The 23,407-nt window shown below is 37.4% G+C and overlaps 1 protein-coding gene across 10 annotated transcripts in view; it reads left to right on the top strand.

Annotated features, from left to right (window-relative positions):
- Nucleotides 1-23,407, top strand: part of LYRM9 (LYR motif containing 9) — a 62,767-nt gene that overhangs the window by 11,523 nt on the left and 27,837 nt on the right. For 9 of the 10 annotated variants that reach the window (XR_774775.1, XM_010573859.1, XM_010573857.1 and 6 more), the window contains one exon: nt 6,283-6,355. The gene's annotated coding sequence lies outside the window, so the exon portion shown is untranslated. Of the gene's footprint in view, nt 1-6,282; nt 6,356-8,403; nt 8,410-11,969; nt 11,974-23,407 lie in introns of those variants that run through there. The other variant, XM_010573860.1, reaches the window with a different exon arrangement.

Here is a 23,407-nt window from a genome sequence, read left to right as displayed (position 1 = left end):
CAATGAAGTGCTTGCTTAGCCTTCACATGCCGTGCTTCTACCACCCTTGCCTGCAAGCCTTGTCAGTGTATTTCACTATATAGGTTTGTGCATGTATTTATTTCTGGATTGTGGGGGGCGGTGGGCGGGCAGGGGTTGTAGTGTATGTGAAGAGACAGATTTGGTGAAAGCTAAGCGTGTATCAGTTGTGTTTTATACTCTCTAGCCACAGCACTGGCACTGCTTACATCCCTGCTGTCTCTCCAGCTCCTCAACATCACTGACCAAGTTTAAGGAAGTGGGAAGAAACTATGGTGCTATATTGATAATGTGAGTGGGAAATGCAATCTAGCAGGAAGGCAGGTTATTCCCCAGCTGGAATGCAGACCAGGCTTCAGTTAATCTCTCCCTTAGCCAGAGAAAGGTGGTTTTAATCTATTTATTATGCATTTGGTTGTTTTTTTCAGCACTGATATATCTGCAAATGCTATAGCACTGTTAGTCTTTTAGTATCCATTTGCCATATTAGCAGATGTATCAGGACATGAAGCTGTTCTCAGTCACTCAAGTCTAATCCCAAGTAGTGCCATAGGATCTTGTGAATTGCTCTTGGTTCATACAGAAGTAAATGACAGTGTAACATGTTGTTCTTAAGAACCTGCTACCAGCTGTCTTATGATTTTTTTCAGACAGCTGAATTTCTTTTCACTGATGTTTAAGACAAAACTAATTTGATATGGTTATTAGAGAAGGAAAATTAAAAGGACAAAATCATACAGGAAGCTCATTAAAATGGAAACTCTGAAATAACTGGGTAATTGGGCATTGATTTTGTCCTCACCCCCTCACTTGCTTTATGAGCAGTTTTGTATTAAAAGTAACATGTCTACAGGATGATGCTCCAACATCTGTTATTGCTGAAACAAAATTATTTGCTTGGTTTTTTTCTTCTCTCCACATTCTTCCAACATCTGCATGTGTAGATCTGTCCTGTATATTAATCATATCTAACACTGCTCCTTTCCAGGGAAAATGCATCAAAGGGTGTGGAATTCTATCTTCGGTTAGGAGGGGGATGTTTTGGTGTGGGATTTTGTATTGCCATTCACTTTTATTAGATATTAGGTGACTGACTGTGAAACAGAATAATATGAATGAGGACTCTGAGGGCTGCTAGCATGAAGCCCATGTGCAGCTATGTTGCTCTCAAGTGTGTTTATGTGAAACAAAGAAGTTCACAGGCTATGGCCTGTCTGTCTTCTGAAATGTTAGTGTCACCTTACATGATTAAAACTATGCAAATAATTTTCCTTATTTTCTTTTCTCAGAATGTTTGCAAGCAAATCACCATCTTTTAAAAGTATTCCACATTGAAAATGCTCAATAATTGTGTTGGGGTTTTGATTTTTTTTTTTTTACTTTGTAGGATGATTCTATAAATTGATTATAAATCTGTCTTGCTGAATGTTTGCTGTTTCAATTGCTCTGGCTGTGATTATTCTGATAGGAAGCAATATATTTTCTTTGTTTTATGTTTTGGATGATTGCTAAAATATATATGGTTACATGTGCCATTTTTAAGATTCAGTTTGTTTATGAATGTGACTCACTGCTTCTCCTCAGTATTTGTACTATAAAAATACAACTGCATAAAGGTTCATAGCAAGAAAACAGAAAAAGCTGAACAATAGATTTGAAATAATATTTGGAAATCTCTTCTGATCTCTAATTATGATGATGTTAATTGTGTCTTCCAGTCTTCAAACTATGTTCTAGTTCAGAAAGCACATGTTTAAATCCATTCCTATCCAGGAAAATGCTTGAGGTTAATTTTAAGCATGTGCATAAGTTATATTAGTTAAATGACTCATAACTATTTGCTTAAATCCTATCCAGTGTTAGACTGACTAAATATATTAGAATTGCGATGTAAATACTGCAATAAATAAGATAAATATGGGTGTCAGTTTTGCTATTAATTTATCACTGATTTTGACTTTTACAGTCATTTTCATGGTATACAGTTGAAATCAGAAAAGAATGGAAATTTCAACTAATTTTTTTAATATGCTGAAATGTATTAAGTTACACAAAAGAATCCATGTTATAGTAATCCTGTATATATACAGGAAAAGACTACTCAGCGTGCATGGCAGATGGTTTCAAAGGAAATCCTCGAGAGCTAGGATTAAAAAGCAATTTTCAGCAAGTTTAAAATGGGTCTCCATATTTGGGTCATGGATATTTAACTCTTTCATTGCAAACAAATGAGGGAGAAGTCTTGTCCGATTATTATGGAAATGTTTCTTTCAACAAAAGCTGACCAGTGCTCACTGTGCAAGAAAGAAATGAGAATGTCAGTTGATTCTGCTTCTGATCCTGTTCTAACAGCAGGAAGTAGAGTTGTGATATACAGAGACAGTGGTATGTTGCAAGTTAATGGAATTCATTGTTCGGCTAACAAACAATGGCAACCCTTTTTAAAAATATGTATATGGCTTCAATTTTTGTCTGCCCACTGAAGCAAATTTACATAAAGACAAACACAAAAATTGAAGAACAAAATACAAAGAATGATTTTGATTTTGTTCTGGGTCTGCAAAGTTGGAATTTCCAGGGAAACCCAAGGTATAAAGATGAAGGTACCTAAATTCCATTTCGTTTCTGATTTCTGAACTCTGTTCCTGCCCCTATCAATTTTCATTGATTTCATTGGCCTTTGGATCATAGCTTCATATTTTTATACTGCAGCAGAGATACGTGGATAATCCTGCTCCTCTCTCTTACCCATCACTTTTTATTTTAAACTTTCTGATAAGTAATTTCCGGTGTCTTAGAAATGGCATATTTATACCTGTTTACATTTAGTAGATTATACTTAATCACTGTTTATTAAAGTGTAAAGACTTTACATACAGTGTTTTTCTATTCCTTTCGGATATGGCAAACAAGTCTGATACATGATACATAAGAAATTGAACAGCAATACTTTTGTTCAGTCATAGACAGGAATGAACATGGGCTCCAAGTTTTGCTTGGAAGTATGTCTGCACTTACAAATGGAAAGCAAGCCCATGTTTTCTCAAACATGTTTTAGGGGCACACTAGAACTTGATTTTTTTAATTTTTTTTTTAAAGGCTATATTCTAAAATAAACACTACCATACAAACATTTTTCCAGGCTGCAGCTGTTTACTGGTGGTGTTTGAACATCCAGAATACTATCATCAATACAATGCATAAAAGTGTGCAGATTGGCTTTGTATTCTAAGAGCAAGAGAAGACACTGGGCTTTTAGTTGGTAAAAATAGCACAGCAAGTTGGAGATTATTAGCTTTAACTAACTTATACCAGCTAGTAAATGTACCAAGAATGTAATTCACATTTACATCAGTGCTTCTTTGTACACTTACGGCAGTGTAAAGGAACCTCAAGTTTGACATGAGCTAACTTTTCTTTAAAAGGACTCTTCTATTTCCAAAGTAGAAATTCAAGTTAGACCTTAAGCAATGTTTATCACTAAACAATGAAATATAGCAACTGATACTATTTTGTGTTCTCAAAGCTCAACTGGGTGTATTTTGAGTAGATTTGGAAAGCTTTCTGAGCAAAGGTGCCTGATGCTCTGCTAAGTGAATTATAGAAGTAATTGCTGGTTTAAATTTCAGCCTATGGAGAAGTTAATTGCTTTGCTCTTTGGCTATTATATTGGCTACATGTTAATAGCAGAGGACAATGTGCTTCTGAAAGGGCTTTGTAAATGTCCTAGTGGGCTAACTAACTGCAGGTATATCTACAAAATGTTAATTAACAATGCTAAATAATAGGTGTTTTCTGCAGGACTGATTCAAGGTAGATATCAGAGGTCCTATGTGCTATTCAGAAAAGAAAATTCAGATGATGGATGAAAATAATATTATAAGGCAGCTCTCAGCATTCACTTCCTGTACCAAAGCTAGAAAGCTTCAGTGAACTCCAGATTGGCTTTTAGTTAAAGTTGAATCTGTTCTTCTAGGTCCTTGTTTTACATCACCTTCTATGGGAAGTTTACCTGTGTGCATCTTGATATGACAAGACCTAGCTTCATGCAATCTTACCAGGTGTTTTTATCTTGGCATAATCTGTTTCAGATGATTATTCCAGCAAAAGGGAAACATTTAGTCCTTTTAGGTGTAACAATTGGGCCTTAAAATTTGTGAGGCATCAGGACAAGGAGTAAGTTTAAGGAACTGTTCGAAGTGGAACACAGAAGTGGGTTAGTGGATGTTTGCAGAGCACTCCTTGGTAGCATGGGAACAGCATGGAAGAGAGCTTTGAGATAGTAGTTACATTAAAAATAAAATGAGTAACTGGTGGAAGTTATTATTATAGGCTAATTAGAGGCAAAATTCCACATCTCTGTGTTAGAGATGAGTAAGGAGAGAATATGCTATCAGTAACTTGGAAATGAAAGTAAGTAACTTCTGTTTGTGTAATAAAAGGCAGAAGCAGTAAGTGAATGCATCTATGTTAGTCTTCTCTTTGAAGCAATCGATTAGGAAAACATTTTATAGCATAGATGAACAATAATAGGACAACACTGAATCCAAAGAAAAGTGCACTGGATGCTCAAGATGCAGATTGATGAGAATCTGGATGGCAGTGTTAATTGTGTGAATGGATGACAAAGGCTTTGCCTCAGATGTCTTGCAAGAAAGGATGCATAGGCCTTAGCTGCAAACAAAGCATCTCCTATGAATGTAACCAAAGTGTGATTTTTGAATGCTTAATTCTTGGAACCCATGTTCCCAATGTAATTATGTTCCTTCAGAGGGCAATTATGAGTGCCTAAATTAGATGTCAAAAATTGAACATCCCAAGCTGTTGTCAACCATGATGTGTCACCGAGTTATGATACTCTTAATACTTGGAAAAAAAAAATCACCCATGACAACAGTTATCTTTGATCCACATGTTTGTAAGTGTAGTTCAGAATTTTGCCTTCGATTTTTCAAAGGCTTGCATCTTTCAAAGGGAGGCATAATAGATGAGTTCAGATTCTTCTGTCACTGTTATCTTCTAGGACTCTTGTTTCAAGTGGCTTTTGAAAATTTCTGTGAAGTACCAGATCATCTGAGGTAAGATCTGATCCAGATGTCTTTGGATAGTCAGAGCAATCCATTCTCTTGACTTCAACAAACTTATGATCAAGTTCTAAATAAAGGAATTACTGTTGACTTTAGAGAATTAGTTGATTTCCTTTACTCACTGTACAGTCAAGTATTTGATAAAGCAGGGGTTCCTTGTATGGAGTCAATTGTCTGATGGGTCAAAAGCAGTTTTTTGTTGAGGCATGAGTAAGCTCATGCAGATCACCAAAAATTAGACAGACAGGTGGAAAAGAGTCAGCTCGTGCAGATCACCAAAAGATTAGACAGGCGGGTGGCCCCTGTTACGGGCCAAATGAGAGTCATCCAGAAACTACACCAACATGTGCAATGCTGAAGCCGTGTGTGACATGCTATTAAAATGTACTAAAAAGAATACTGTAAAAGGGAAGATTCTCAGATATTTGTCTGCTAGAGCTGTAAAAATGTTCTACTTTGTATTGGTTGTGCATTGTTTGTTTTCAGTTAAAATTTTAACTCTCGGGGAAGTCATTCCTAGTTTTCTGCAGCCTTCTTGGAAATGATTTTGAAAGTGAAGGTTGGTACTGCAAGTAGGGTATTGTTCAAGAAGTTACTCCCTTTGCTTCTTCCTGCAGAAGTGTACTTGAGCATTCTGAGATGAGATTGCACCACTATGGCAGTGGGAATGGAAAGCCAAACAACCATCCAGGCCTAATACTTCTTAAATTTTACTGAGGAGCTACCAGACTATCCTAATGTTGATAAATCCTTTTTCCAAAGCATTGTTCTGCTCTCTGACAAATATGTAAATTTCTGAAATTATGTCATTGTCCAGAGTTCTGGATACTAGAAACCATGGATCTTTGAAGTAGTTAAAAGCTTTCTTACCTTCAGAAACTCTTAACAGGAAATATTGAAGGTTCAGTTTCACTGAGTGCTTTGGAATTTCTCCCTACTTACATCTTTTTGTAGTGTATGTTTATTAAAAAGTGTTTTCTGAGTAGATTACTGAAAGCAATAACCTATTCATATCAAGGCCATGAATTCATGTTTAAGGTAACTAGTTAGGCAGAAGTGAAAGCTTACATACTGATAAATTCTGCTATAGATAGGCTTCTCTGCACTTCTTTATGGATGGTATTTTAAGTAGCAAGTTGAGGAGAAACAGATAATGAAAATTGATTTTTCTCTGCAGGTCTCTTGCTTGCTGTTGGACTTCGACAGACCTAATCTGTGAAGATAATTGAAGTTCCTTTGCTCTGAATGCTGTAAGTGATTTTTTTGTTTGTTTGTTTTATGGAAATCGTTAGGAGTCTATTTGACTCATGTATGGGTAAAAGGTGAAAATGCCAAATCACAAACAAATGGTACAAATGAAGTTGATGCAGACTTGTTATATGACTGTACATGTCTGCAGGACGCATTTCTAAACAGCATTTTGTATTTGGGAGCACCCCTGTCTCCATTCTAGCCATGCTGATAAATGCAGTAGCAGAACCCTAATGGCAAATTGCCAGTGAAGATACCAAAGGAAACAATATTTTTGTGCTTCTATCAGGACTACAACTAGATTACTAATCTCAGCATCATGGAGGGAATCTGCTGTTGCTGTGTGTATTGTATTTGGTTGAGAAGAAACACCTGAAATATCAGTATAATATCTTAACCAGAATATCATGTAGAGAAGCTGGAGGGGTGATAAAACTTGTGAATGAAAAATTTTCCCATTGGTAATGACACAGAGTGGTGTCCCTGGCTATTATTTAGCATAACAGTTGTTTGAATTTCAGGTGCCATGATAATATAGCAGCAGATTTAAAATACAGCTTTATTGTTTAATAGACTTCTCACAGGAGCAGACTTGACTGCTTTAAACCCTGTAAATGTAGAAGCATGGCTTCTGGAGCATCTGGGATAATACCCCCCATAGTACATGGAATCCAGCAATTGTATCTGGTAGGCTGCTGCAGGGGGGCAGAAAGTTGGTAGGAGGCTGGAAACAGAATGCCATGTTTTTGACCTTGTTTCAGCATCCCTTTAGTATCCTTAGGACACAGCTAGCGCTCTGCTGATTCTATAATTAATAGTTATGTGTGTTACTAATGACACATTTCTTAAAGACACTCTCATAGCAATAAAACAGTTGATATTCTTGCACCAGTGAAAACAGGCAAAGAGCTCTTCATACGCCCATTTTTTCTCCAAAGCTGTGGGAACAATTTCCTGGCTTGTAGAACAAAGAAGCTAGAACAAATTACATAGCCCACATCTGCACCTGGCTCACTTATTAAGCAAATATTTGGCATAGATGCTAAACTATCCTCTGCCAAGAGAGCCATGCCGATACAGTTGTTCAGGGATGAAGTTGTGATAATGTCTTTTCCTTTTTGGTTCACCAAAGCTATTTTCTTGATTTGTCAAATTCAAAATTTTGTTGGAAAGGAAAATATCTTTTTACTTTTACATATCAGAGGTTAATTAACGGCTAATCAAACTTTTTCTAACCAACCATGTTAATCTTATGATGGTGTATCACTTTAGTTCCAATGGCAGACACATCACATATGGGTTGCCATTTTGATGGCTCTGAGTGGTAATCTGACCCATAAAAACTGAAGCATGATATGCAAACTGATTTTTTTTCTGGCCTGCCCTATACTTGATGCCATCTGTGTTAGGATGGAAAAGACCCTGCTCAAAATGTGGTCTGCCAATTTTAAGCAGAGTGGTAGTGTCAGTCACAGTTGGATTTTAAAGAATAGCCTCATGTGAACGAGAAGGAAGATTCTCCTGAGAACAGGAAGTTTCACTTGACATGTCTGTTAAATCCTGTGGCCTATGGAACATCCATCAGACCTTTCCTTGAATTCTTCACATGGATTAAGTAAAATAAACTGACTTTCTAAAAATCAAGAAAAAACACTCAACTTCCAAATGTTGCTCTCCCTCCCACCACTGCCTTCTATTGCTGTCATCCATAACGGAATACAGTGCAGGAAGCTGACAGTATCTGATCCTGTCAAGTATTTGCAGTGTATCCATTCAGCAAAGCCAATCATAGTAAATTATTTTGTAAGTGTTGTAGATATGTATTTTTTTGTCTGTTGTATGAATCCTGTTGCAGTCACAGCATTCAGAGCCTTGGGCTCCTATTTCTGAATTCCTATCTTTGACAATTAACAAAAATCTATGTTGCAGATGAAAGCGAGTACCTATCTGCTGCTGATGCTCAAAAATTAAGATATTTAAGCGCCTGATTTTCATTGTAGTCAATGAGATCTCAGTTCTCTTCTACACAATTTGAGACAGCCTGTGCTCTGAAGTCAGCGATTCAATGACCCTGTCTTATGTGTAACGACAAGTGTCTTCGTACTATTTATAATCCAAAGAAACACATTAAATGATTTTTACTGGTCAGGAATATGGTCTGCAGAAATCTGATTTTTTTTTTTTTATTCTCTTTAAATTGATTACATTGTTTGAATGACCATTTGCTTTTGCAGTAAGGAAGCATGTAAAAGAAGGCACTCATCAATGAATTTCATGTTCGTGACACACTTGAACATCCCTCTCAGGTCCTTTTTAAGCCTTTTATTTCCAGGCTAAATAAACACCAATTTCAGCAATGTCTCATCTATTCCCTTTAATTACTGCCGTTGAGAGAAAGTTTCTGCCGATGCAAATGTGCTATTTTGTCATGTCACATCAAATTGCATCAGCCTTATATTTAGGAACAAAAAGAGGGGGAGGCTGAGACAGGATGTGGCTACAAATGGAACCAAAGGGTTTTCTTAAATATAGGCTGAAAATAGACAATTGAGGCAGTGATGCTTTTTCAAGCAAAAATCCATGAAAGGGAAAATCAAGTCTGTGATGACTGAAATGAAAAGCAGGGCTGGGGGTGTGAGAAGAGGGAGTTCTAGATGGAGGCGTGGGCTGGTGTCAGGGAAAAGCTGATGAACTTCTCATTTATGTAAACACCCTTTGCATGGTCAGATTGGTGTGAAGTGGTTTTAGCATATCTTAGACCACATACGTGTCCTCTTGTTCCTTCTGTGCTGGCTAAAAAAGTTGCTAGCCATGCTTCCCTCCAGCTTGTTGCAGCGCATGCCACCTGCCCTTTCCTTTGTGATTATCTCCCCTTTAGGTCTCAAAGCTGAACTTGTTGATTGCTTCCCAGCTAGACTTATTTAGATTGAAAAAAATGTTAATGACTGGTCTTTGCTACCTTGGATGTCTCAGCTTAACCAAGTCACTTGCAGGAATTGTCCTAAATACCATACAGCTTTATTCTCATTGACTTATCTGTCACTATATGCTGCCTTGATGTAGAGGTTGTTCGTTAGATTTTTTTCTTCTCAAAACATTATCAAATTCCCAAGCCTAAAATCAGTATGGTGCAAAATGGCTCAACTTTATTCAATTCTTTGTGCCTGTTTACATGATGGTTGAATTTGCTAGTGTTGGAAGTATTTCTTCTGGCGCCTGGGTCAACCTGCAGAATTCTGAGTGTGTTCTGTGTAAGCTCCATAAGCAAAAATCAAGTAGTTTGTTCTCTGTTATTTTTGGATGCATTTTGTAGGTTTGTACTGTACTACATGAGATTTTTGGGTTTTGCTTTTTTTCTACTAAGCTAACCAAACAAATAGTAGTAAAGTTAAAGGAAGAGCATACCCAATTAAGCAGGAAGAAGTTGAAGGAAAAAAACTGGGAGGAGGCATATAAAATTTGTGAATCACATCTAGCAAAATTTTCTTAAACCACAGTGGAAATATATGAAAAAATAGTTATTTTTCAGATGCTTGGTATAGTGTATTAAATTCTAGTAACCTAGCAGGCCTTTAGAATGTTAATATACAATACTTACTCAAAATATCTTTAAACATGAACTAACTCCTAAAAGGCTCTTGCATTGCAGGAGTGTTGTTGTCCATCTATAACAGACAGTTGCCTTGAACAACTTAGTTACTCATATGTAACTTAAACTCTGCTGCAATCATAAAACTCAAGCCCAGTCATTCAGGTTGCCAGCAAACATAAGTTTTTGTGTTTCAACAGAAATTATTAGAAAAGTGCTGATTTACACCAGCCAAGAATTTGGACTAGTGACTTTAATGTTGCCTTCAGTGGCATTTGCCTGGAGTAACTGTGGTAGGAAAATGAAGTCCTCCAAATCAAGTTCCAATACAGATACAATACCAGTATTCCGGATTGTTAGGTTGGACATGAACTGAAATAGTTGCCATAAATTAATTTATTTCTTTTAACTACTTCCAGCAATAACTCTCAGCTCACTAAACTAAAACTAAATAGATGTGGTAAATAGGCAGGGGCAAAAGTTGCAGTAGCTGTCCAAATAAATGTAGGAGACTTCAAACAATCCATCACACTAAATTTGCTTTAAAATGTACTGTCTGTTCACAAATAATATTTCTAAAAAATTGTTCTTGAGGAAAGTCAGTTTGGTTCTTCAGAAAATGTTAGCAGCTTCCCCATGGAAAACACTTTTGTGCCCTCTCAGAACTGGGCAGAAAATGATCTACTAAAATCAAATGCATAAATTATGCATGTAATACAGCTTGCTTTGAAATGATGAGTCTGATCAGAGCCTGATGGCAATTAAACTGAGTTGTGAAAGATCAGCTGTGTTTGAGAATCATCAGAACTCTCAATGCGGATGTGATCTGTAGGCGTGCTAGCAGCACCTACTTATCAAATTAGAAAAATACTATTCATTTCTTACAGCTAAGCACTTGGATTCTCTCCTCAGAAGTAATTAGTGATGTTAGAGGTAATATTTTTATTCTTGTCACCAAGGATAATAAAAATGCAGTAGAAGCTTAGAAACTTGTATATTTACAGCATTATGACAAATATAAGTCTAGTAGTATTTCAGACTGAGGCTAGACAGGCAAAGGCACCCAGCTCTTCATGGTTAGATATTACCAGTCCTCCAGGACTGTAAAATATTAAATATAGTGATGCTGTAATCCAGACTCTTAGTTTTTAAATTCTTTACAACCAGAAAATAACAACCCATGGTGCTAAATCAATATACACAATGAAGCTTGATGGAAACAAGGCAATGAAAGATTTACCTCAAGCTTTATACACAAAACTGCAGTGCGTGATAGTTTGTCCACTCAAGGTGCACAGGCCCACAAATGGGAAGAGAGGCATGCTACTGACAGCTTCTAGCCTGAGTAGTAAGAGGCTTGTGTCTTGGACTTGGTTGCAATATCTGGTACTCTGTCTTTTGCGATTTTTGTTTGGTAAATGCATCCCTTGTCTGTGGCATCTGACTAGACTGTAAGTGAAAGTGTAACAGTCTAGGTGCACTTCCTCCAGGAGTGGAGAGAGGAGGCGAGAGTCCTGTAGAAATTCTGGTGGTACTTAAAGCATTAATTTACATAGAATTTCTTATTTTTCAATTAGTTTAATCCAATTCCCAAGACTTAAGACAATCACATCTGATTTTTTTCCTCCAATGACTTTTTTAGTACATGAGAATTAAAAAATGCCTCAGTAAAATACTTTTTTTTTCATAGCAAAGAATGCATTTCTGTTAGATTTTTCCAAAGCAAACCACAGATATATTAAATGGGGAAGGAGAAAGAGAGATGTTTGTTTTGTAGTTGGGGTTTGTTTGTTTTGAACTGAATAAGTCTGAAAATACTAGATATAAACTGCAGATCAAATGAAAAGACTCCATAAGCATTCTCCAGATTGTTCATCAAAAAACCACCCAACTGACAACACTACAACAAGAAAATGTTTTTAATTAATGTCTTCATTTAAAGGAAAAGCATTGTGTGTCTCTTAAATATATTATTAAATCTGTATTGTTTAGATAATAGGATGGGGAAAGACACTTGTGCTGAGTGCTGTGTCAAATTCGTCAGGGCATGTTTTAATTCTAGTTCACTTGCTGGATTTCACAGCTATTTGTCTGGGTATTGGGGTAATTTGGAGGGTTGAGTGAAGCCAGATGACTGTAATGAACTCATTTGGTGTCTTTGACTCATTCTGGCAAAAAAAGATGCTATTTATGGGGTATTTTGTATTGTTAAGACTTCTGTTCCTCCTGTCTCTCAAACTTTCTCTGGACCACTGTCTTTGCACAATCACCAATAATTACATCAAATTAATTCAGCATAATTGAGTTAATTATTAGCACTGGAGGTTAACAACATGACTTCAATTGAACCAAAGCTTTTATCCCCCTTTTCCTGAGGTTTCACAAAATGTAAACAAATCTGAATCATGGATGAAACCTAAGGCAGCTCCATTTCCATCAAGTGCTTTTGCCAGTCAGAAGAACTATCCTGCCACATTCATTTGCTCAGACAGGTGTTGATAAATGTGCTGTCTACTGCAAAGGGAAAAGAATAGTGTGGCATTCAGTATCAACATCCAAATACTTTAGAAAAAAGGAAATATTTTAATTATTCCAGAGCCATTCAGTCAAAACCAGAAAGATAGAATAACCATTAATAAAAATTCAGATATATAGAGGGTATTGAACCTGGTTTAGCTGACATACATCAAAAAATTAAAACATAGGTTCCAAAGATTCAGAGGATAGTTTTTTGAATTAGGGATGCTATTGTGAATCACTATGTAAGACACAATCAATAGCATGATTCCTTGTATACGGTGGTATTTTGAGAATCAGAAGATATGGTTTCTATTCTCAGCTCTGCTATTGACTCATTGTGTGACATTGCACAAGCCACTTAATTTTCTGGAGCACAGTTTCTTTTCTCAGATATTCTCCCTCTTAGAGATCCAAGAGACTAGGGTTGTCTCTTTCTGCTTGTGCATCCATGGTCTAGGGATAGTGCAATGGGACATTTGGATCACTGGTGTCTTGATGTATTGCAATGGATCTCTGCACTGGGACGCTAAGAACTCTGCCTTTGCCGAGGGTAAAAGCAAGCTTTTACCTTTAGCGCCAAGGGCTAAAATTGAGATCCAACTCCGGCTTTCTGTAAAGTGCAGCATGTTTGTTTTAATCTATCATAGCAAGAGTTCTGAGCTGGACACTCAGATCAAGAGTTTTGGTTTGAACTTAATTATATAGACAATAAAACATAAATTTATTTCCCCTAACTTCATCTCAGCCAGAGCTATAAATTACTTGATATAGTTGGTGTGTTGGTGTAATCAATTAAAAGCAAGCTCTATATCTCTGAAAGCAAATGACCTGCAGAGTTCTATAGAGTGTTTTTCTTGTATACCATTCTGACTCAATGACAAAAATATCCAAACGGAGGGGGAGGGAAATGAAGTTTTGAAGAAATCATGTCCCAGTTGTAAGATTTTTTTTTTTAAGCTGGCCAACAGGATATCTGGGATCTATTTTTGATTCTGCTATTGATGTGTTATGTGAAGATTAAGATTATTATTTAATTATTTTCTTTATGTCTTTTTGGGGGAAAGTAGGGCTAAAGATACTTGGTTTGCATTTATGCTTGAGTTCTGTATATGGTAAGGGTTATTTAACGATGGATGAATTTTCTGGGACAGACTGCAGAAGATGGATAAAACTGTCTTGCTTGAAAACTGCTTACAAGATTCTGGGACAAAGTGAAAGTGATTCTGCTGCTGACATGCTGATCCTAGGTTCAGATGGTATCAGGTTGGAAACAAATAAGATTACCTTTTGTTTTGAAAAGGTGCAGTACAATATTGCTAATATAATGTATAATACTGTAGTACAGTGTTATTAATCATGAGATGGTTATCTATTCTAAGCAATAGACAACTGTGGCTTTAAATTGTAGATACCTCCACAGTTATCAAATTTGTAAGAATTTTTTCGAAAATATTTGGTTTTTCATCTTACTACTTTAACTGATGTTAATTTAAATCTAGGCAATGATGGGGGAGGAAGAGGGAAGTTGTATTACTAACATGGAAATTCTGAATTTATACTTTCTATTCTCATCTAAATCATGTCCATGACTTTGCCATGAAAACAGATGACAAACAGCCTTCTTCCACACAAGGTGTGCAGGGGTGTGCAGATGCAGATGCCCTTTTAGCACTGCAGGGAGAATTAGGCTCCCAGGAGGTCGAATCCTGTACTATAAATGACTGCAGGTTTGTTAAAGTCGGTGGAGCTGTGCTAGCCTGTTGATGTTGTTAGAAGTCTGATCTATTGGTAGACTTTCAAAGACTATTTAGAATTTATGAAACTGTCATCTTCCAGTGTACAGTTTCTGTTTTCCTTTTGGAAGCCTGTATTAAATCAGGACAGGAGAGAAACAATAAGGACTGAGCTAATGTAGGCAACAACAGATTTAGTCCTGTGCTCAAGCAATGTGTAGGCCTGCAATTTAAATATATTACGCTAGGTAACATCTCCCATCACTGTCAGCCATAGTTTTAATTACTTCCTTCTTTTAATTGGGTCAAATTATGAAGCACTGGAATCAATTGTTAAGTAGCTCTTTCTGGAGCCAGGTACCAACTTCCTGGATGATGGAGTTCCTTCAACATTTTTCTTTCCATCCCAAAAGAATTTCTTACAACTTTCTAAAATAACAGTATCTTATTCGTAGAGGAGAATGGTCCCTGAAGGAATGAGGGCACGGGGCGTGTATAGCTTTTTCACCGTCCAAAGCATGAAGAATGTAGAAGTCTCATACCGCAGCTGGCTTTGTGAGGAGCTCTCTCTTGTGGCATCCCACTGTAGCCAGCAAAGGTTTTTAAGGAATAAGGGTCCTTTCTCAAAAACCAGTTGCTGGACTGGGAAGTCTTTCTTTGTGATAAGTGTGTTGCTAGCCAGACTTATCCTTTGTTTTTCTTATGAAACAGATTCTCTTTAGAGCTAGGCCAGGCCATGGAGAGTGACAGTAAAGTTTTTGGGAAAACTTGAGATATGGCTTTAAGACCTCAGAAATGTTCCTAAGATATGGTGGGCATCTGCCCACATGATTAGCTGTTGGTATGGTAACAATCCCTGATTAGTGAACTGTACAAGTTAAAATCCCCCTTAAGAGGCTAAAGACTCCTAGACTTAAATGTTCTGTAATACTGCTGCTTATAAACATTTCTCCCATAAACAGACATGTATTTTGCTCAAGATGTGGTGGGCCAAATTCATAATTCCACCACAGACACGGTTTATGCCAGGGAAGGTGTTGGCTCAGATTATTACTTGGATTGAGAGCAAAGGATTGGAAGATGCTAAATTTCAGTAGGTGTGGATTTGAAATAATGAGACAGCAAGTTGTTCTTGATGCTGCTGTAAAGGATAATGTAAACTGGGAAGGACAATTACAGGATGAACTGTAGATACTAGGGCATTGGACAAGTACCATCGTCATTAGTCTAGGGATTATGTGTGTATAGTTAGGACTGGAAAGGATGTGCTGTGGTAGATAGGTAAAATGAGAGGTCATACTCGAAAGCTCTGTTATACTGCAGGTTTTAGTCCCTTGTAGGCTGGATATGATGTTTGCGCTAAAGGAATGTTAAGAGGTATACCTTGGGCATTCTTGGTTTAAAAAAAACCAGACACAACACTTTATTAATCTTTAGTCAGTAGTGTAGGTCATTGTGACTTTTGCTTTTTTTAAAATTCTGATTCTACCTTCCCATGACTGTCCTTCTGTTGAATTTTTGTACTTTTACTTTCCTAAGTAGAGCCTTTTTTACACTAAGTGATAGCTGCTTGTTTGAATTATGTGCTTTTATCTTCTTGCCTTATTTAAAAAATAGGTAAAGTTGGATTGCATGAGCAAAATGACCTTATCTTAAAGCATAAAGGTAAAATAAACTTTAGCCAGTTTCAGTCCTTCCTGAATCAAGTTAGGAACCATGACAAAACCTTATGCAAGACTTAGTACTCTTCCCATGCTTATGTGACCCATAGTTCATAGAATTAATGTTTTCATTAACCAAAGACAGCATGTTTGCGCCCTTCAGAAGAACTTTTATGCTTTATGCTGTCAACTGGGTATCCGTCATTTAACGAAATTTGTGGTAGCTTGTATTGTGCGCAGTTGGAAGTTTTTCAAAAAGTTGAAGATTCAAAAGGTATTAGAAGGTGATATAAGCCCAGCCAGAGAGTTGTTATACTAATTATCATAAAGTAGTAGGGAGAAGCATGATTGCTAAGCTGGAACTAAGCACTGGAACGTTTCAAAATACAATATTTACAAGAAAGGAAGAAATGAACAGGCAGTTTTGTTTTAAATTGGTGGCACCAAGTTATAACTCAATTCATATTCGGGCATGATCTCAAAGCTAAATAACTTATAGGATTGGCCACTGAGAACAAAATTCATGTTGACAGCAGTTGAACTGAGCAGTTTACAGCTGGGAAGATAAAGTTCTTTTGAGACTGTGCCTTTCAGAATTTCCTGTAAGCCAGGATAAGTCACTGTCTGGAGAAGAGTAAGTAGAGAAGTTTGAACTGCACCTAAACCAGGGAGATTCCTATCCTCCCATTGCTGCCTGAATTTGACATTTAGTGAGCATGCTCCAAAGAATATTATTCTAATTAGTCTGAGCATACTTATTAATTATCCAGAACAGGGTAATCTGGCCGCAGTGTGGGCAGCATGTTTCCTCACTGGTGCTGGGTTGCAAAAGTCTCAATGTTTTATTTGCTGTGTTTGATGTATTGCATGTCTCTGCTTCATGATATGAAACAAGAGTGTAAGGTAAAACATTTGTCCTGTGGCTTTGGTTAATTTATATAAGTGGTCTTCATCATGACAAGAATTTGATGTCTTTTTATGGCCAAACCCTAGAGCTTTTGTGCCTTTTTATAATCCTGTTGATTTATGTCTGTATTCAGTTTTCCTTTACCAGACAGATCTTTTAAGCTTTTACTCAGACCCTAAGAAAAACATTATAGGTCTGATTTCCAGTTGCCTTAAAGTTGCTTTACACGATATCAGCAGTAAAGGGATCATAAAGTTAGTGCAAATACAAAATATAATCTACATTTGATCTGTAAGAAAACTCTGCTTCTTGCAGCCTGAAAATATGGATCTTGTATTGCTGAGCATGCTAGGCTACTAGGTGTGGTCAGATCTCTTTGTTCAGCACCTTCCTATATTTTCAAGGTTTGAGACCAGAAGGACAACTAGATTTTACAAATTGACTCTGTGTAGTGTGGTATTAAAACCTGATCCAGGAAAGTCTGCATTAAGTCAGATGACTTGTGTTGGGCTAGAACATCTGTGCCTTACAGGTCCTAGGCTGCATGCTGATTGCCAGGACTGTTCAACTGTGTGAAGCTCTTTCCTTTTTGTCCTTTACAATGGATTTTCAGTAGCAGGTTGAGGGCTGGATGAATTGCTATGATAGTGGCAGCCCTTTTTTTTTTTTTTTTTTAAATGTTGATATACAAAATAAAATGGAGCTCTTCTACTTTCAGAGGTAAAGTTACTTTTTTCCTTTTATTCAGTTTCCTTGTTTATACATTTAGGGATTGCTCTATCAATTTTTTTGTTTTTGCACAGCAGCTCACTGGGAGCTGATGTTCAGTTGCTTGTTCAGCATGACTATCTAGTTCTTTTTTCAGAACTATTCCTTCTAGGTTATGGTTCCCTATTGTGTAGGTATAACCTGCACTCTGAGTTGTTTGTATAATGTTCAGGTGTATTAAAGTACAACTTTGGACACAGCTTATCCAGAAATTTACCACATTATCTCTGATTGCCCTGTTGTCATTATGTATAGCTCTAGTAGTCTTTGCTTTAACAATTATAATTTTATATTTGCAGGGAGATACCTGCTGATAGTGTTGAATAGCATTAGGCCTAATACTGATCTATAGAACTGCATAAAGGATGTCCAACCAATGGTGATTCCTTGTCAACAAACAGATCCTTGAGATCTGTTATTTAGCCAGTTCTTAACCCCCCCATATGCTCTACTAATATTGTGTAAAGCTAACTTCACACTGCAGGGCTGTGCCCCCAAAATGTGCTGCTGTTGCACTGTCATTTGAGACTGCTTCTCTGCCTCATGCATCAAGCAAAGCATAAAGCAGAGAAGAACAGAAATAGAAGTGAACAGAACAAGACTGGCTGTCATCATTCATGCAATAGGACTTTACAGATCATATTTAAAAAGGACAAAATCCACAATAAAGACAGGCCACAGCTCGTCAGAAGTGATCACATCAAAACAGCAGATCTTAATAAAAGCCCAGCATGTTGGAGAGATGTGTTTATTAGAAAGTGACTTCAGCATTGTACATGCTCACCCATAGACAAGAAGGGGTATATCTACAGGGCAGGCCATTGCCCAGGGCTGCAAAATATTCAGTAGCTCTGAGTGAATGTGACTTGGTAGGGACAGACATTTGCTGGTTTGCCTAGGGCAGAAGAACCCATAGTGCTGGCCTTGAACACAGGGCACTAGTCACTCTCCTGTGACCTACTAGGGAATAAAAAAAATACATTACAGTGTAATAGTGAGAGAAGGCAGTTTGCTGAAACCAGTAAGATCTGCCACTCTGCTGCAATAAGTTGTAAGTGTATTTAAGAAGTTAGAGCCTAGGGTCATAAGCCTTTCCTATATTTACCAGCTGGGAACCTGTGAAATCTGGAAGGGAGGACTGATGTAGCTAAATACTAAGACAAAAGAGTGAGAATCCTTCTGAGCAGCAGCAGTCCACTTGGGTGTCTTCCTGGACTGATGTCAAAACATGAACCAAGATGTTTAGTGGTTAAAGAGTTTTCAAGAAGCTTCCAATTTCATTCTTATTTTGGCAGTTTGATTATTACTTTCCTCTGCAGAAAATTTTACCATATCATTTTGCACAAATACCACTTTTGGAATCTCTATTCATGCTAATAAAAGCAGGTCCAGTGAAGGCATAATGAGTCAGGTTACAGAACTTGGCCATGAATTTTTAATAGTAAGTTCACTAGTGATTTTATTTTTCTTGCAGAGTCTGTTATTGCACACTTCAAGGAGGACAAATAATTTTGGCACTTTAGATAAGATAACTGTAAAAGATGTTCCAAGTTCAACACAAAATTCCCAAGATACCTAAAATCACACATAGATTTGAAAAAACACTCAATTTCTCTGCTGTTTTATGAGTACTTGTACTGCTGGGAATATTCCAAAGCATCTTCCTAATTAAAACTAAGCTAGTGCTACAATTGCATTTGTATTTCTTTGATTAATTTTTTTTACAGGGTTTGTTTGCTTAATCCTAACTTATAAAATTCACTCTGTACTTCTCAGCAATTGTTATGATTCAATTCAAACACAGCCTGCTAACACCCAGGGAGATGGTATGGGTTTTGGGTTGCCGTTTTTTTGAGGAATTTATTCTTGAACATGCAGTGTGAGCAACTCGTGTAACAGACAATCTGGAGCAAGACCCTGGAGCCAGCTGCAAACACTGGTACCAGCTTTCGGATCCCACAGGTACCTTCAGTAATGCAGAGCAAACAGTAAAAAATAGTGTCAAATGGTTCTAGCTCTCCATTTCTGGTTTCTTTTTCCTCCAACGTCTATTTTGTGTGCTGGGCTTTGTGTGGGATGGCAATGGTCAATGGCAATGCATTTCCCAGCTGAGAACCCAATTGTGAAGATATGTTTCTCACGGAAGATGGTTCAGTGGTCAGAATGCTGAGGCAGTCTGTGGGAACCCAGCTCCATTCTGCTGAATAATACTTAGTGGTTGGTATCCAACACCTTAGGATCTTTGTTGCCCTGTGGAAATGAGTATGTGTCTCACCTGACTACAGTGAGCTGGCAAGGCAGCGTTTCAGGCTAGCTTTATATCAGTTAAGTGGCCAAATTAAGTGAGTGAAATGCAGGCCTGTCTTGGTTACCCTTTGCTGAAAATGGACATAATGCTACTGTGCTACTTTACTAGGATTCTGTAAAATCAATACTTTAAAGATCATGAGGTTTGACTAGGATAGGGAATCATAAATTGCCAAGTTAGACTTCTAAAGATGTAATACTTTGAAGTAGTAAGAAAACACATTTCCAGCCTGTGTATTGGGGGGAAGAGAGGGAAGGGGGAGCCTGTAAACAGCAACAGCTCAGGTAACTCTTGCAGTCCTTTAATTAACAATTCCAGTCTCTGAAGCCCAGCTTTGGTGGCTGTTTAACTAGTCTGGAGGGATTCATGTTCTAACTGTTGCGCCATAGGGATTTGCTTGAAAACCAGTCACAACAGCAGGGAAAAAAACGCATCTGAGAGCAGTGTCATATCAGTATCATCATGGGTTCAGCTATAGACTGGGTCAATTGACAAGCTTGCTAATGCAGAGTGCAAGATTAATTGGCTTTGGTCAGCCTTTGCTTCGCTATCTGAATATCATTATCAGGAATGTAAATGATTATGCAATGCAGAGAAATGCCACAATAGTCTCAGTGTCTCCTTTTATACTTGTCTCTTCTTAAACAGGGCTTTATCTAAATGCAAATGTGATTTCAGCCTTCTGATTAGGACATTATACAGTCATCCGTTCCAGAAAAGCACAATTAGTGGATTATTTTATTTCTGACTCAACAGTTCTTGGTTTAGATAGTTTGTTTGTTGTGCTATGCATGGTATTTAAGTTATCAGGAGGAGATATACATTATTAGTCAGGATTATAGCCAGATTTTGTGAGGTCGAGAGTTTTTTCTTGGCAGATAAAAATGGTAACATTTGTGGGATTTGAGGGGGGATGTTTTTAGAACAAAAGGCAATAGTGCAGATTCTTACTACACTTCATTGTCCTTCTTGTGCCAAGTAAGGGGCAAACTACAGTAGTAACTATGAAAATTCTCCAATGTCATGGGGTGTACAAGTGCAGAGTTTAGCCTTACCTGCTTTCAGGATCTATTCACTGTTGAGTTGTACTCATGCAGTGCCTCGGTATCTTAGAACTTAATAGTGGATCAGATCATAAGATTATTTATTATTGAACAGCCATTTTACCAAAATAACCATCAAGTTTTCTGTGTGCTGTGGTGGATTTCCAGTGAAGGTACGTGCTCAGAAGAATACAGTTCTTTGGTGATAAACTTCCGTGAGAAGCTTACCCATGTCACAAAATTTGTAGCATTTTTGCAGTTATGAATCTGTCAGAACTCGGCATTTTTTTTTTTCTTTCCGTATGGGAGCCTCATACAGCATATGTTTGGTAACTAGACCTGGTGAAAACTTCAATCTTCAAATCTATTAGAAAGTCCAGTATTTGCAGGAAAGCGAAATATTTTTTTTTCCCAAATTCATCAGTGTAAATGTATTTGTTGCACAATTCGGATTCGATAGCTCATCGTTTTCCTACAAAAAATTACTGCAGTGAACCTCCTAATTATCTATAGTGAAACAACATTTTGAATTCCATTGATCAGTTTAATCTTTCCATAGTCATATGTTTACGTGACACTGGTTTCTTGCTCTCTCCCGTAGCTTATTTTCTTTATGCTGAAGCAAGCTGTCTTATACATTCCCAACAGGAGGGATCTTTGCTTTTGTGACAGGAAATCTATTGCACAACTTAGGTTTAATTAGAGCACAATGACATATGAGGAGTTTACACATCAAAGCCTAGAAACAGCTCAACAAATTGGCTTTAGTCCCAAAGTGTATTTTGGGATCTGTATTGAATTGGGATGTTTCACTGTATTTAGTGGGAATATATGAAATACAGGGTCAGGTTCTTAGGGTCAGTAGAACTATACCAATTCTTACCAGCTAAGGATCTGGCCCGAAAAACCTGTGTGTAAAGTTAAATTTAGGTTCAGATCAACTTGAATCGAACTGCAGTTCTAGATTTCTGTACTGGATGATTAAAAAAAACCACATTCCCATCAGTTCTGTGTGAGTAATAAGTTGAATCCTATGCCCAGTTCTAATTTGCACCAAGTTCAGAGTCTTGAGTATAGACCCAGGACGTATTTTAATCTGCCACATAGTGGAGTGAGGCGTTAGCTTCCATCTAGGTGCACAGATGGTCTTGTATTCTGCTCACTTGTAGCACTACTTATGTGTTGGTAAGTCACAGTCAGTGATTACAATGCCCTATCACTTAAGTAAATGAAGCTCTTCATCTCATATCTTTAACATGTATGTGGGCTTATCATTTCAAGAAGTAGGACTTATTACTCTAGCGATTTTTTTCCTTCCATAAATGCTTTTCACTAAATAAGGGAATTTTGCTGTTTAACGAATATATTATTTTATTTCAGGAAAGCTTAATTTGAGATATAGTATCCAGATCCCAACTTTGTCTACAGTCAGGGTTATGGAATGGGTTCATTTTTGTCTTATTGTTATTAATCTACATTTGTGCATGTACATGAAAGATTAAAAAAAAACCTCTCCTGTATGGAGAATGCAAAAATGGCAAAAGCAATTTAAGCTGGGATTTTTGCAAAGTTCCCCTCTTATTTTCCAATATCCACTTCTCCTCCTGGGGTTATTGGACTGCTTTAGTGTTTTGAGACACTGTGCTCACAGACTAGACTAAGAACAAAAGTGCCATGTATTCAAAGTGTGACATTTAGTTTAACTGTACAGTAATGATGAATGCCCAGCCTTTGCATTAGTCCAGTGAGGCAGCATTTCTCAAGCATTCACCTTCAAGGCACAGTTGTTTCCCTGTAGATCGTTTCCGTAACATGTGGAAGGCCTTCCTCCTTGGCTGACAGTCAGATGGCTTCAGGTATTTTTATGTGAATTGCCCAGCTCAACATGTAGCCCTTTGGGTTCTAGACAAAAAAACAGCTGCATTAAAGCTTGAATTTCAGAGTTGGGGAATAGGTACAACTGCCACTGAAGGAAGGAGAAAAGGAAAACACTGGTTGGAATGAAAGATAGCCCATGTGAAGCAGGTCCAGTCAGTCAATTTCTGTGCCTCCTTCCCTATTGATGAGAGCAGTCTACAGTCACAGAGTGGTGTTCTTGTGTCTGTGTCAGACCCTGGGAGACACTCAGGGTATGGTAATAGATTCAAATACATAAAAAGGCTAGATACTCTAAATACTAGTCCTTAAGCTTGGATACTTTTTTTAACAGACTCTAGAAGGCGCTTTAGTCTTTAGAAAAGTGACTTGATTAATCAGGCTTTAAATGACTGACAGATAAAGCACCTTGACAATCAGTGGGCCATTAACATGGCACATTTTTTTGATTTCTGGCATGCCTTGTAGCTGTTTTCCAGTTTTCATTTTCCTTCTTTTCATGATTGTATCTGTTGAGGCAGTTCTTGTTCAAATGTATTGGTAAAACAGAGAAATACAGATACACAGAGGACCTCCAAACTTTATGGAAGAGGTCTTGCTTCCCCCATGTAATTTCATATGGTATAAAATTCAAGGCTACCAAAGAA

This window comes from Haliaeetus leucocephalus, unplaced genomic scaffold (genome assembly GCF_000737465.1).
Source record: "Haliaeetus leucocephalus isolate CR32 unplaced genomic scaffold, Haliaeetus_leucocephalus-4.0 Scaffold395, whole genome shotgun sequence".
In the NCBI taxonomy this organism is placed as follows: domain Eukaryota; kingdom Metazoa; phylum Chordata; class Aves; order Accipitriformes; family Accipitridae; genus Haliaeetus; species Haliaeetus leucocephalus.
This window is presented reverse-complemented; position numbering and strand designations above follow the sequence as displayed.